The sequence below is a fragment of the Zingiber officinale genome, chromosome 2B, assembly GCF_018446385.1.
Source record: "Zingiber officinale cultivar Zhangliang chromosome 2B, Zo_v1.1, whole genome shotgun sequence".
Lineage (NCBI taxonomy): Eukaryota > Viridiplantae > Streptophyta > Magnoliopsida > Zingiberales > Zingiberaceae > Zingiber > Zingiber officinale.
In genome coordinates this window covers 112,338,250-112,354,049 of record NC_055989.1, presented here as the reverse complement: position 1 = coordinate 112,354,049, position 15,800 = coordinate 112,338,250, and positions in this window count along the sequence as shown.

Sequence of the window (15,800 nt, the reverse complement as noted above, 5' to 3'; positions counted from 1 at the left end):
ACTGTTTATAATTTATAAGGTACTGATAACATCATCTTCTGCATGTGACACCACATACTATGTTATCTACAATATAAATTAAATGAACAACTACAAAATGTAGACAATTTGACCAAATGTGATTCTTTATTCATAATGAATGTTTACAAAGCTTAGGCTTTCAGTATACACTCCAACAATAATATGAAAATTATTATGCATTCATGATTTATTACAAAGAATATATAAATGGTAAACGTAGTAAAAATAACTTTATTAATACAAGTACAGCATCGCCCTCCCTGGCAGCTATGTCACACCGACCTCACGACCTCATGGTGACGTCACGGCAGACTCATGACGTCGCTGCGAGGGAGGGTGGACTCGCGAGGGAGTACTCGCGACGTCACTGCGAGAGCAGACTCGCGAAGGAGGACTCACAACGTCACTATGAGGGCGGACTCGAGACATCGCTACTCGCGGCCATGGCGAGGTCGGCGGGAGTGATCGCGTAGGGGAGATAATAACCTCGTGAGGTCGCTTGAGGAGTGAGGAACGTGAAAAGGGAAAAAGTTAATTACTAAAGTACAGAATTAAAATATTTTACAAAGTATTCTAAATCTATCCTCACTGTCAACTCTTCTAATATCTATACTAAAATCTCTCATGTGAGATATGTGTGACCATCTTAGCCCAACTTAAAATCCCGCTACTCAACTCTATCAACCATAATTCTCAAATCGTCTAATTCGTTGAATTGTTATTCCTTAAATTCTCTCCAAACCATCAATTTTCACACTCTCTAATTGTGGTGTTGTCGTGAGACATGTTTTTTTCATTTGATTCGTTTAATACATCACACTTTCGCCTAATTCATTCCTACTGAATTTCTCTCGTAGCCGTCGACACTTTGCAGCCAACACCGACAGTGACGACGATGGCACCATGAACATGCACTGGTAAGTCATCAATGAATGTGTTTTAATATTTTTCTCATTTGATTCATTCAAATGAGTAAGAACCGATATATTTTGTTGGTACACACGATTCATTCACAGTGGTCGATCTCCCTTCTGCTCCATTTTGCTCACCACAAAACTGACATTCTCACCTGTGTAAAGCATAATAACAAGTGAAATAAAATTGATCTTGATTGATACACATTTTCTTTTTGGAAGTCATTCTCATGATCATCAAAGCATAACAGCAACTAAAATAACATTAAAGATTGAAAACAAGAATGAAATTCAGATATCAAAACTCTTGCAATTTATCATACAAAAGTTACAACTAATATATATGAAATTTATATAGATTATGTCGTCTACATATACTTGGGCTATAAAGATATATTGGTTGATTGATTTTACAAATAAAGTTGGATTAATTTGTTCTTGGTTGAATCCTTTGGAAATTAGGTAGGAAGTCAACCTTTCATAATAGGCCCTAGGTGCTTATTTAAGACCATACAAGACTTTCTTAACTTTACAAAAATAGGTACATATGTATAAAAACTGATTTGAGAGATAAAGTTTCTCAAACCGAATGTCAAAACATACATCATAGCTAGGAGTTTATCCTCCACAGTCGAGGTAAACCCCTTGATCATCACACAATTCACTTACATGCTCATACACTTAATGCAACTCATACCATCACTAACATAAACAAAGTCAAACCAACCACCAATCATACACTCACACAATTACAACACCATGACATGGATTACATATGATGAACACGTGGTGTGGCAATCAAACAATGACAACAAGCAGAACCAAAATGTGGAGCAAGTGATACTCGGTCATGGAAAAGCACAGACAGAAGCAATTACATGAACAGTGGCTTCAAAACACGGACAGCAGCACATCCATCCACAGATTCAAGCAAAGGCCACCCTGCACACCTTGGATTGGAAGAAACGATGAACTCCAAACAGAAAGCATTCCTCTATAGATCATCGTCCCACTTTTAACAAGTGGTCAGCTATCAACGGATATGTCATGTTTTTACCGTGAGTCGTTTACTGCGAACTAGATAGATCCTTATGGTGGATCTATGGACCATCTTGGGCTTTTTGGCAAAGCTTCAGCCATCAACGGATTTGGCGTTCTCCTATCGCAAGTCGTTTGCTGTGGACTAGATAGATTATTATGGTGAATCTATTCACCCTCATGGGCTTTTTGGCAAAACCCCAACCATCAACATATTTGACACTGTCTTTACCGCGAATCATTTACTGCGGACTAGATAGATCAATTATGATGGATCTATTCATCATCATCATCTCCCATGCCTCACATGCAAAATTAAAAGATAAATACAAATACATGCAACAAAAATATAGCAAACCAATCTTCATATGCCACCTATGTAAAATCTGGTCAATTCTCCCTTGTGCTACTGATTTAAACTTTGCTCCATCCATATCATAACTTGCATGTACACACAAGACATGAATCTTCAAAACCACGTACAGTAGATGAAGCTCCTTCAAAAACACGGACATAAAAAACAATGAGCTCCAAATTTTGGATAGCAAGCACAGTGAGCTGCAAAAAATAGCAACATCAGCATTGTGGTCTCCATTTCCTTCCACGAGCAGTCAAGTAGAGGACTTCAATCCACAAGTGTTGATAACTATAAAGATTTCATGTTCACAAATCGATGGACATATATTTGGACCTTCCGGAATAGTCAATCCACATCTGGCACAATATCTTGATATCGGCATCTATTCCTAGCTTCCCACACATAATAGATTGAGCTAGAGATGTCTAGATGCCGAGCCTTCATCTTCCTAGTATAACCCTTGTAATGCCTACCAAAAATCTGATGAAACTCCTCAAAGGATTTGAAATTGTACTTGATTTTCAACCATCGCTTCACCTTGCACCAAAGTTCACAAGCCACCATGCATTCGAAGAAGACATGTTGATTGGATTCCTCTTGTTGTCGACACATTACACAATCCTTACTTGGTTCATACTCCATTCAATCCTTGGTCCTCAACCTCTCATGAGCTAGCATCCATAGTGTGAAGTGATGCTTCGGCATGATTTCTGGCATCCACACCATAGATTTCCATACAACATCCGACCCTCTTGGCATGAAGAAATTATATGCATATATAACCCCTTTCCATTTCGAATAAACCAATCCATCATCCTCATATTTTCCTCCCCCACGCCACTGAAGCAACTAGTATCTTGCTTCGGATCCCCAATAGTCTCTTGATTAAAGGTGAGTTTGAGTCCTTCTTGTTGAAGTGTATACTGAAAACCTAAGCTTTTGTAAACATTTGTTTTGAATAAAGAATCACATTTGGTCAAATTATCTACATTTGTTCAATTAATTTATATTGTAGATAACATAGCATGTGGTGTCACATGCAGAAGATAATGTTATCAGTACCTTATAAATTATAAACAGTAGCTCACGACCAAAATGGAAAGGAACAAATCATTAGAAGGTCGTAGTGTAATTAGGTATCAGTTTATCTTGACTGTATAATTACACTAGTACACTTAGAGTGTATTGAGTAGGACCATTTGAGGTCGTTTCTTTTATACTGACTTTATAAAGGAACAAAAACCTCAGTTATTATGGAAGTGTGTGCTCTTAATCCTAATATAATAACAAGCATATATATTTGATATTTATTTCTTTAATTTATCAATGGGTGAGATTTAGTTCGATGAATCAATAAGCCCGATAAGTTGGGAAATGATATCACTTATAGTGTGTGTTGTTGATTATAGAAGGAAACTGTGTCCTAGAGATATTAAGTTGATAATGTCCCCAAGAGGAGCTCATAAGGATTGTCATGTTAAACCCTGCAGGTGGACTTAGTCCGACATGACGATAAGGTTGAGTGGTACTACTCTTGGATTTAGATATTAATTAAATGAGTTGTCAGTAACTCACTTAATTAGTGGACATTCGATATCTTAAACACAGGGAGACTAACACGCTCATAATAAGAAGGAGCCCAAAAATGTAATTTGGGATTGGTGCGGTATTTCAATAATAGTTCTCTAGTGGAATGAATTATTATTGATAAAATTAAGTTGTGTGTTCGGGGCGAACACGGGATGCTTAATTTTATCAGGAGACCAAAACCAATTCCTCCTCTCGGTCCCTATCGTAGCCTCTTATTTATAGAGTTCTATACCCACCTATACCCACCTTCTATACCCACCAATTGGGGGTCGGCCAAGCTAGCTTGGGAACCAAACTAGGGCCGGCCTAGGTATAAAATTGGGTGGTCGGCCCTAGCTTGAACCCAAGCTAGTGGGGGCCGGCCAAATTAAATTAAAAAGGGATTTTAATTTTAATTTTTATTATGTGGAAGAAATAATTTATTAAAGAGAATTAAAATTAAAATATCTCTCTTGTAAAAGATCTACAAAAGATTAAAGAAAGAGATTAGATCTCTTTCCTTATTTGTAGATTGGTGAGATATTTTATTTTCTCTTTAAAATTATCCACATGTTGATAAAATTAAAATTATAGAAATTTCCTTTTATCAACCATGAAGAGATTTTAAAGAGAAATTTTATTTTTTAAAATTTCCGGAAACAAATTAGGAAGTTTTAATTGTTGATTAAAACTTGTCTAATTTTTTCCTTCATTGATGTGGCCGGCCATTGGAGTTTGATTTGGGAAATTTTATTTTATTTTTCTCAATTAAATCATGTCAAGGAAATTAAGGAAATTTTATTGTAATTAAATTTCCTAATTTGCCTAGGCCAAGGAATATAAAACAAGGGGTAGGGGTGCCTTCATGAGATACAACCTCTATTATTTTCTCTCCCTCTTTTGTTCCTTGGTGTGGCCGGCCATCATCATCATCTCCCTCTCTTCCTCTTGTGGTGGCCGAACCTCTCTCAAAGGCTTGGAGCTCTTGTGGTGGCCGGATACTACTTGGAGAAGAAGAAGAAGAAGAAGAAGGAGAGGAAGCTAGCATCTATTGGAGCTTGGTTAGTGTTTTGATTTTCTTCCTTGGTGAAGCTTCTTTCTTTATGGCCGAACCTAGCTAGGAGGAGAAGAAGGTGGTTGGTGATTTCTCATCTCGGAAGATCGTTGCCCACACAACGTCCGAGGTTAGAAGAGGAATACGATAGAAGATCAAGAGGTTTTTCTACAAGGTATAACTAGTAATTTTTCTTTCCGCATCATGCTAGTTATTTATGGAAATAATACCAAATACAAGAGGCTTACGTTCTAGAATTTCGAATATGTTTTTCGATGTTGTGTTCTTTTATTTTTTCTTTTCCTTGTGATTTGATTGTTATTTTTGGTTAACCTAAAGTTATTTTAGGAAATTAAATATTAGATTTCTATAAAAGGTTTTGTCTAGTCGGTGGTGGTTGCTCCCATATCCAAGAAGGCCATGTGCCTCGCCACGTCAGTACTGGGAACCAATTATGGAAATTAATATTTAATGGAATTAATAACTTAAGGTGATTTGGGTCGAACGTGTTAAGTTCCGCAGGAGATCCAAGTCAAAACCTAAAAGAACAAATAGATTAAGTTTTGGATCAAACGTGTTAAGTTCCGCAGGCGATCCAAAATTTAATTTAAAAGAACACATGGTAGCTAGGAAAAGGTTCAGACCTTTGTATAAAATTTTTGTACAGTGGAACCTCTAGGTTTTCCGAGTAGCAACCAACACTTCTTTTGTCATGCCCAAAAATCTGCACCTTTGATATAATGTTGGCGCACCCACTTAACACAAAGTGAATCCGTATTTGCTTGAATGTTCTATAATAATTTGCACAATAATGCTTCATTTCATGCTAGTAGGTCCCTAAGGCCATAACCTGTTTAGGCAAACAAATCTTCGACCAAGAAATGGGTGGATGCTTTGAGGACTACACAAACGTTCGGCATAAAGCATTTATTTTGTCAATCACACCACTAGGAGTAGGGAGCATGGAAAGCCAAAAATATTCCATACCTTGAAGAACCGTCCCCACTAGTTCCAAGCGCCCATAGGATAAAGTGTACTTAGGTCATGAGTTGATCTTCCTTACAATAGCTTCAAGAAGTGGTCCATAATTCGTAATCCTTAACTTTTCCGCCGCCAAAGGGATGCCCAAATATCTAAAAGGAAATTTTTCTTCTTGAAAACCCAAAAGTTGCAATAACCAATTCTTCAAACTTGTGTCCACACCCGCTATGTAAACTTGTGTCTTTTGTGAATTTGCTCTAAGGCTCGAGATCCCTCCAAATTGATTCAAGCAATCCACTAGGTGTTGGGTAGATGTCTCATCCGCTCTACAAAATAGCATTAAGGCATCAGAATATACAAGATGTGTAATACCAACCTCCTTACACATTGGATGAAAATGAAATGAAGACATTATGGAGGTTTCCTTTAGCTTTCTTGAGAGAACCTCAATGCACAAATCAAATAGAGGGGGAGAGAGTGGATCTCCTTGCCTTAGCCCTCTTTTCCCACTGAAAAATTCATATACTCCGCCATTTAATGATATAGAATATGATACTGTGTAGATGCATAACTTGATCCAATCGCAAAATCATTGAGGAAACCCAAAACCAACGAGACCGGCCATGAGAAAGTCCCAATCAACCATGTCAAAGGCCTTCTTCAAATCAACCTTGACCATGCATCTAGGGGAGATCCTTTTGCGAGCATACTTCCGAAGCAATTCTTGAGTTAAGTATATATTGTCCCATATAGAATGCCCCTGAATAAACGCCATTTGAGGCGGGTCCAATAAGAAGTCTAATACCTTTGATAATCGGGTAGTAAGTATCTTCGATATTACCTTATAGAAGACATTACAACAAGATATTGTCCTATAGTTCGAAACCCCAATAGCATGATCTCCTTTTGGCACTAGTGATATCAAAGAGTGGTTCCATTGTTTGAGGATCTTGCTATGTTGAAAGAATTCCTACACTGCTGCCACAAAATCCTTACCAACAATATCCTATGAAGAAATGAAGAATTTTGAGATATACCCATCCGGGCCCGGGGCCTTTCCACATCCAATATCATGTAGGACAACTTTAATCTCTTCTTCCTCAACCAACTTGCACAAATTCTCAGATTGACCCCTTGTGAGTTTCCGCCCCATGAGTCAGTTGTTGTCCCATTCGGCACACACCTCCTTTTGGTCAAGTAATCCATGAAAATAATCAATAAACTCCTCTGCAACTTCGCCTAAGCTTGTGGTTTGTTCCCCATCCCTTTTCTTGAGTATAATGATAGCATTTCTCTTATTGTTTCTCTTTACCACATCATGAAAGAACTTTGTGTACTTGTTCGAACTCCTCAGGTAAACGTTCTTTGCCCTTTGCTGATAAAATTATCTTTCCGCCTCCATAAGTAAGGTAGTTTTCTTCCTCACATGGCTGTACTCTGAGGGAATTAGACCACCATCAAGAATACCCTTTTGTATCTCCGCAAGCTCATCTTTTGCTCTCCTAGCTTTCTCCGAAACATGACCAAAATAATTTTTGTTTAATTCCTTCAAACACTTCTTCAATCGAAACAACTTTGTCTTTAGGATGAATTACGCATTGCCCATCACCGAGGCTACCCATGAATCCCCCACAACCTTCAAAAATCCTTGTGCAATGCCCACGTGTTGACAAATTTGAATGGTCTATTTGGGGCACAATCCTTGGCTAGCGTATGAACAATAGTGCAAGAATGATCCAAAAGACATCCAGGGCCCGTAAATTTCGCATACGCATCAAAATCTGCCATTAGCCAAAAAGAGTTTACAAGAGCTCAATCCAACTTACAAGAAACATTACCATTTGACCATGTAAAGCGACATCCAACAAACCGAAGATCCACCAAACCACAAGCTTGAGCAAAAATCTGCATGTCTCTCATTTCATGATTTGTAACCAAAGAACCACCTTGCTTTTCATGAATAAATAGGAATGAGTTGAAATCACCCATGATCATCCAAGCTTCATAAATGGTATCCCCAAGATCAGTAAGAGCTTCCCACAGAGGTCTTCTTGTGACAATAGAGTGAAGTCCATAAACAAAGGTCACCAAGAATCTCCTGCTAGAGATACGACAATGAACATGACAATGTATATATTATTCGGTGGTCAAGATAATATCCACATCTACCTTGTGCATGTCCCAAAGAAGAAGTATCCTACCATGGTTAGAGAAATCAAAATTATGCGCATAACTCATACCTACAAACCTTCTTTGTAATATGGGACTTAAAGAATCTTCATGGAGCTTTGTCTCCATTAAAGCCATAATTTGGATATCTTTCTGTTGGAGGAGGTGTTGCACTCCCCCATGTTTTAGGGGCTTGTGAAATCCTTAATATTCCACGCAACAACCTTCATTGACCACCATGGCGGGCTGCTCACGCCTGAAGTTGTCTCCCACAACTTGGTGTCGACATCACCTCCTTTGTAGCTCCTTTTGTGTCTTCATTTGCGGTTGAAGTAGTAGTTGTAGGAATGGAGGAGAAAGAAGACTCATTAGATGTAGATGATAATGTTTCACTTGATGTCGTGGAAGAAGAAACGGAGCTCCCCCTGCTGGATGTTGCCGCCTGCTGTCATAGTTCTTCAACAACACTTGTGTTGACTAATGATGGAAGTTATGCAATGTGGGCCTCTCTGTGGATGCCAACCTGATCAAAATGGACTTCATCTTGGCTTTAAAGACATTGGACTTCCACGGATTGGGCAACAACTACAGTAGCTTCAAAAAATTTTACTTCCACGATTTTAGCAATTTTTCCTTGGACACCAATGTCTTCAAAATTGTGGACAACATCTTGGTCAACAACCTTGGTTCCAACGTCTTCAACATTTTGGACAACAACTTCATCAACAATCTAGTCTCCAACGTCTTCAACATTTTGGACAACAACACTACGGTCAACATCACCTTGTAGTCCAACTTGATCAACAACACCTTGGACTCCAACAGCTTGGGATTCAACAGCAACTTCCACATTCTATCTTTGTTGAACCGACCTCCATTGTTGCCTCGTTCTTGTTCTCCCCCATTCTCTTACTGATTGCGACCTTGACCTCCATTGTCGCTGTCCATTTGCACCATGTTGCACATTAGAACCTAACCGATTTACATGCTATCCCGCCGGGGCATCATTTCGACGACAAGTGCCCAAACAATGGCCCAATCTTTTACACACTTCACAGAATTCTGGTAAGCTTTCATAAATGATACGGAGGTCAATTTGAACTTTAGTAGGCAAAGTGATGGGTGTTAGGATCTTCAGATGGCTAGAGAGGGGGGGTGTGAATAGCCTCCTCTAAAAGCTTAAAGAATTTCTTCCTACAAGTCGTTAGCGCAGCGAAAATATGCAAACGAAAATATAATACAAGAAAGAGAGACGAACACCACTAACACCAGTATGTATGAGGTTCGGGGATAACTTGCCCCTACTCCTCGGCGTGTCCGTAAGGTGGACGATCCCTTGATCTTTTGATAGATCACACCCCGGATAGATTCCGGCTAAAGATTTCCTCCTTCTCGGTGGAGTAACCTCTCCACAAAGTCTCAGAAGATATGTAAATAAAGCACAAGACTTACAATGATCAGTGGCTAAAGAGAATGAAGAATATGCTCACAGCCACGCGAAGACGACAGTGAAAGCAAAGTGCAAGAAGGAAGCAGTTTTTCTTTCTCTCTTTTTTTTTCGAACATCTCTTCATCCTTCTTCTTATGCCTCTGCTTTTCCACTGCGTTCAGCCTGTACTGAATCGTTGTCAACCTGCACCGAATCGCTGCTGCAAGCTAAGGCGTCGCCAATCACTCTTCCTCCTCATCTGGTTCTCTGAACTCACACCAATAGAACTCATGGTCTTCACAGGTGTCTCTGAGCTCGAACCAATAAGCAGGAGTCAAGCTGATTCCCAGCTGATCGCAGTCAGATCACAGCCAGTAAACGTTGATGCTCCAATTGCACCATTTACAGCGAAACACAGTAAAAAGAACACTTTGTCTTATTCTTCTGATGGAGCTTGATTTGAATTTAAGCATTGGCATGATACCTGCAACCTGCAGATTTAAAAAGCTCACAGCAGATGGTTAAATCAGACGAATCAGAAGTTGCAGAGAAACAGCAGAAACTACAGACATTATTGTGGATCGGTCAGCAGACCGATCCACAACCTTTTTGACCGATCAGGAGGGCTCTGATCGGTATGTGGACCGATCAGGCTATAGGTGGATTGGTCCACAGACCGATCCCCCTATCCTTTCTCCCGAACTCCGTTGCCTCCTGATCGATCTACAGACCGATCAGTAATTCTCGGTGAGTTCACAGAGAGTTACTGATTGGTTACTGATCGGTCTGGTGACCGATCAGATAACCATAGTATCACTGGATCGGTCAACAGACCGATCCAATGCCTATGTAGGTTTAGAGCTTCCCAGCCCTAAACCCTAAAGCCTTCCTGGTCTAGAGAACGAGCTACCGAGCCCTCTCTGACCTAGTCCGGAGAACGAGCTACCGAGCCCTCTCCGACTTCGTCCGGTCCAGAGAACGAGCTACCGAGCCCTCTCTGACCTAGTCCGGAGAACGAGCTACCGAGCCCTCTCTGACTTCGCGTGCCAAGTTTCCATACTTGGACTTTTCCCTTCCACCTGATCAACCTTGATCAGTAATCAATCTGAGTTTAATTAATATCTGATACAAACTTAAATCAGTGTCAACATCAAAACAACAGCCAGGTCAGACTGTATCAACAATCTTCCCCTTTTTGTTGTTTGACAACACGATTTAAGTTTAGATCAGAAATGCTTATATTTCCATAATTTTAGGGGAATCAAGGTCCTCCCCCTAAGATGGATACAACACTATGTAAGGAAGTCAATAATCCTCAAGGTTATCCTCTCCTCTAAAATCAAAACTTCATTCATCTCTAAACTTAGTCATCTTCTCCCCCTTTGTCAAACACCGAAAAGGTGCGAATTAGGTAATAAGACTTAAAGGACTCCCCCTTAACTCATACTGTCTCTTTCTTAATCCACATAGAATTCCCTCTAAGTGTATTATCGGATAGTAAATAAGAGACAATCAAGATATGGCATATGAAAAGCGTATAAATAGCCAATAAGAACTAAAACATAAAGAGAAGCAAGTAATAGAAAAATGAGTAGCATAAATATATGAAAACAGCTAATATCCAGGTCAGACACATGTATCTATCAAACAGTATCCGTAACATAGGCAATCAAAATGATCAACATAAAACAAGGTGTATCAATCAACATCCTCAATATGAGGAGCATCATCATCATCAGCTGGAGGAATGAGTCCCTGAGGCGGCATGCTGCTGCTTGAGGGTGGATAACACGAGTAATACTGCGGAGGTGGGTAGCTGGCCATCCATCCCAGAAGCACCTGCTGCGTCGCCAAATGCTGACTGTGTAGATCATCGTAACGCTGGTCAATCCGAACGCGCAGCCCATGGAGCTCAGTAGCCAGCAGCTCATCGTGCTGATCGATGCGGCTCTCTAGCTCAGCGATCTGCCAGCGCAGATCAGGATTTGCCTCTCCATACTCAGCAGCAGCAGGAGGAGGAGGAGCAATAGGAGCAGCATCAACCTGTCGTGGAGGTGCCCGTGGTAACTCACCCAGTGCTCTCTCGTCCTTCCAACGAACCGCCCCATACTTTCCTATGATGCCAGACTTGGAAAATGCACGTTTTCCAAGTCTGCAGTCCTACCTCACCATCTTGACTATCCTTCCCTTGGAGACATCAATCTGTAGGGTCTCAAGCCAATCCGTAATTATATGCTCATAAGGCATATAAACGGTGAAGCTGTTAGGCTCACTATAGGAGATAATAGATGAATCAATGCTCGACATGATGTCAAAATCAAGACGCCGCCGCAATCCATAAAGCATCAGGCAGTGATATGGTCGGATCTCTGACAAGGGTTTAGATGTGATTGGCAGAAGGCAATTTGTGACAATCTTAAAGAGAATGTAATCTGGGGCAGATAGTCTCAGGGCTGCAAAGGTAGGAAAATCAACATCTAACTCATCTTGTCCACCCGGTCTAGGATGTCCGAAGAAATACTCATAAATGGAGTTAGATGAGACATCAAAGGGAGAAGGTAAGGGGTCTGGTTAATCAGGATATATGGAAAAGATATTTCCTGAACACCTCCGGCAAGCTAGATAATCAAAGAAGGTCGAGAAAGGAAAATCAATAGTTTGCTTAGCAACTCTAGTTCTATAATTAACATCATTAGTTTGATGAAGATTATTATAAAACTCAGATACTAAGTCGTAATTGATGTCCCGTTCTAAATAGACTAGAGAATCAAGTTTGTAATAGGCAAGTATTTCCGACACAGATGTGTTGGTGCGGGTAGCACTAACGGTCTAACCCAGGTTTTGATGAATGACAAATAGGTTAAGTTAGTTGTGTTGTTGTCTGACACTTTGATCAAGTGTGCAGGAAAAGTCCAGCTAGGTCGACGGGCTGACCGGATAGCTGGCAAGAAGTCCAAGCGGGTCGACGGGCTGACCGGACGCTTGGCGAGAAGTCCAGCTAGGTCGACGGGCTGACCGGATAGCTGGCGAGAAGTCCAAGCGGGTCGACGGGCTGACCGGACGCTTGGCGAGAAGTCCAGCTAGGTCGACGGGACGGTTGGTGAGAAGTCCAGACGGGTCGAAGGGCTGACCGGACGTCTGGCAGGTAAGTAAGGTAAGTCACTGGAGGGGAGTGACTGCGAGGACGCGTTCCCGGGAAGGGAACATTAGGCGTCGATCCGGCTTAGATCCATTTCGGATATCTAAGTCGAGATCGTGACTAGATTCCGGTCTCGGAAAGACGGAATCTAAGTCATACTTTGCTTATCCATAAAACTGTGCTAACAATCTTTGCTGCAGGGTACATTTTGCCTCGGACTAACCTTTTCTTGCAGGAGAAGGACTTTCTGGAGAAGAGGGGTCCGGGCGCCTGGAGGGGATCCGGGCGCCCGGAGGTCCGGGCGCCCGGGAGGCAAGTTTTATCCCGATTGCACGTCGCCACGTGGAGCTCACTGGTTGGACCTGCCACGTCCCACCAGGGTGCCTGGAAGGGATCCGGGGTGCCCTGAGTTTCATATAAAAGAAGGGGCAAGGGTGGAGCTTCACATCAACTAAGAATCCAAGATCTGCTGCTCTGTGCTCTTGCGACGCTACGAAAAGCTCTCCGACTCAGTGCTGGTTTTGTTTTAATTCTATTGTCGGTATTTTCTTTATCTGTCAATTCTTGTACTTAACTCTGTAATATTCGAATTGATAGTGATTGCCCAACGAAAGTGGTCAAGGACCACGGGCCTTCGAGTAGGAGTCGTCATAGGCTCCGAACGAAGTAAAAAACAACTGTGTTCATTTACTTTTCCGCTGCGTATTTATACTATTGTTTTTCGAATCGATATTCACCCCCCCTCTATCGAATCTAACGGTCCTACAAGTGGTATCAGAGCAGGTACCGCTCTGATTTGGTGCAACCACCAATCAGACAAAGAGGGGGTCTTTTTAAAGAAAAATTATATATCGTTCGTTTTTTCCCTCCAAAACTGGTTTTGAAAAATACATCGTCATCTTTTCACTATTATTTAGTATCGACAAAATATTACATTTTCAAAAAATTGAGATAATATTTTTTATTAATATTTTAATAATATTTTATTATTTTTTTTAAAAAAAAATTTAGTGAAATATTATTTTTTTTCCAGCACTGCTAATCCAAGACCAAGTCTTGGGATTTTGTCTTTGTTTCATTGTGTGCAAGAACAATGTCTTTTCAAGAAGGATGGAACCCCAATGAACCACCACCGTACGATGAAGATTTCAACTATTGGAGGCGAAGAATGGAATGCTTTTTAGGAAGCATAAATATCGATTATATGCTAATATTGAAAAAACCTTCTCAGAACTCGGAACTGAATAAAAACGTAAGTAAAATTATTTGTAATATTTTACCTAACAATATTATATGCAGACTAGAAAAATACAAGAATGCATATGAGCTGTGGACCCAGTTGATCAAGCTTCACGAGACGCCAATGGAGCTAGAAGATCAAGTTAAAGTCGAATCCGGACTCGAGTCAGATCCAACGGAGAAGCCTGCTGAATTAGGGGTTGCGCTCAAGGTTAGTAATATTTACCAAAACACCCTTGCTAGTAGTAGTTTAAAATATGTGCATGTTAATTTGGATATATCTGAAAGTATATGTGAAAATAGTGTACATGACAATACTTGCGAAAATACCCCTAGGACATTTTCTGATAAAACAAATATAATTAATTCAGAAAATACAGAAAATACCCCTAGGATATTTTCTGATAAAATAAAAATAATTAATTTAGAAAATACAGAAAATCTGAAAATAATTAATAAATCTAAAAATTCGAATTTAAACCTAAACAAATTTGAAAATTCAAACAAAAAGGATGACAAAGTCAATATCAATCTAGACACAATTAATAAATTGTTTAATAATCTAGACAATATGAATCTAGAAAATTCTATCCAAACCCAAGATAATTTAATTAACAAAAAATTAAATTTTAATGATAAGACTTATTTAATAAATTCCACTAATTATATCAACTTAAAAGGTAAAGAAAATATAAGGATAAAATCAAACACTTTGATAAAATCAAAACGGAAGTTAACAAACTTAAAATTAAATGTTAAAGATAACATATTAAACAAAAATAATCTAGAAAATTCAAAATTAACAATTAATAAAAAGTTAAAAGATAAACCCTTAAAGAAATATAATTCAAACAATTTAATTAACTCAAAATTAAATAAAAACCTAAACTTTAAAAATAAGCTACTAAAGAAAGATAAGTCAATTAACCCAATAAAATTAAAATTGAAAGAAAATTTAAATATTAAATATACTCTTTTAAAGAAAGATAATTTGACCAATTTAATTAATTCAAAATTAAAAACTTAAATTTAAATTACAAATTAAACATTAAAACTTAACTAAAACTAACTCTAATTATACAAGAAATCTTAAAAATAAAAATCAACATTTTAGGGGGAGGCTCCAGAATAGCTGGCACCTCCAAAAATAACTTACCCGGTAGGGTACCCAAAAACCAACCTACCTGGCAGGGTAGTTAGGAATAGAATAAACAGGGACAAAAGTTTAACTTGACAAGTAGTACTGGTGAAGTTTTGGATGATAGTACGTTGGGGAAGCTTGGGCATCGCATGTCTAGAAAGATATGGCTTCGATCTGGTGCATTTGGCCAAGTGGAACTGACCGAAGCTACCCCTTACGGATCATAACTAGGTAGACCAAGGTTTGGTACTAAGCTCCGTGGATAGGACTATTCGGAAAACCTCGAAGGGTTGGTTACTTCTAATGATGTCCAGGTGACTCACCAAGCTTAAAAGTTTATCCGAAGAATGCCTATTTGTTGAGACCAAAGCCAAACCTGAATCTAACACAAGTTAAACCAAACTCTGTAATTAAATCTAATTCATCTCACAAAATTATAGGATTCCCTGATTGATAATCTAGATTGGGTGAGATGAATAAGGATTAAATTAAATAAGTTTCAAATTAAAATTAATTTTCAATTTTCAAATTAAATTAAAATTAATTAAAATTAAAATTCGAATTTCAAATTGAATTTCAAATTCAAATTATAATAACTTTAAAAACAATTTTAAAAATTCTTTAAAAACTATTTTTTAAAATTCTTTAAAAAACTATTTTAAAAATTCTTTAAAAACTATTTTAAAAATTCTTTAAAAACTATTTTAAAAATTCTTTAAAAACTATTTTTTAAAAATTCTTTAAAATC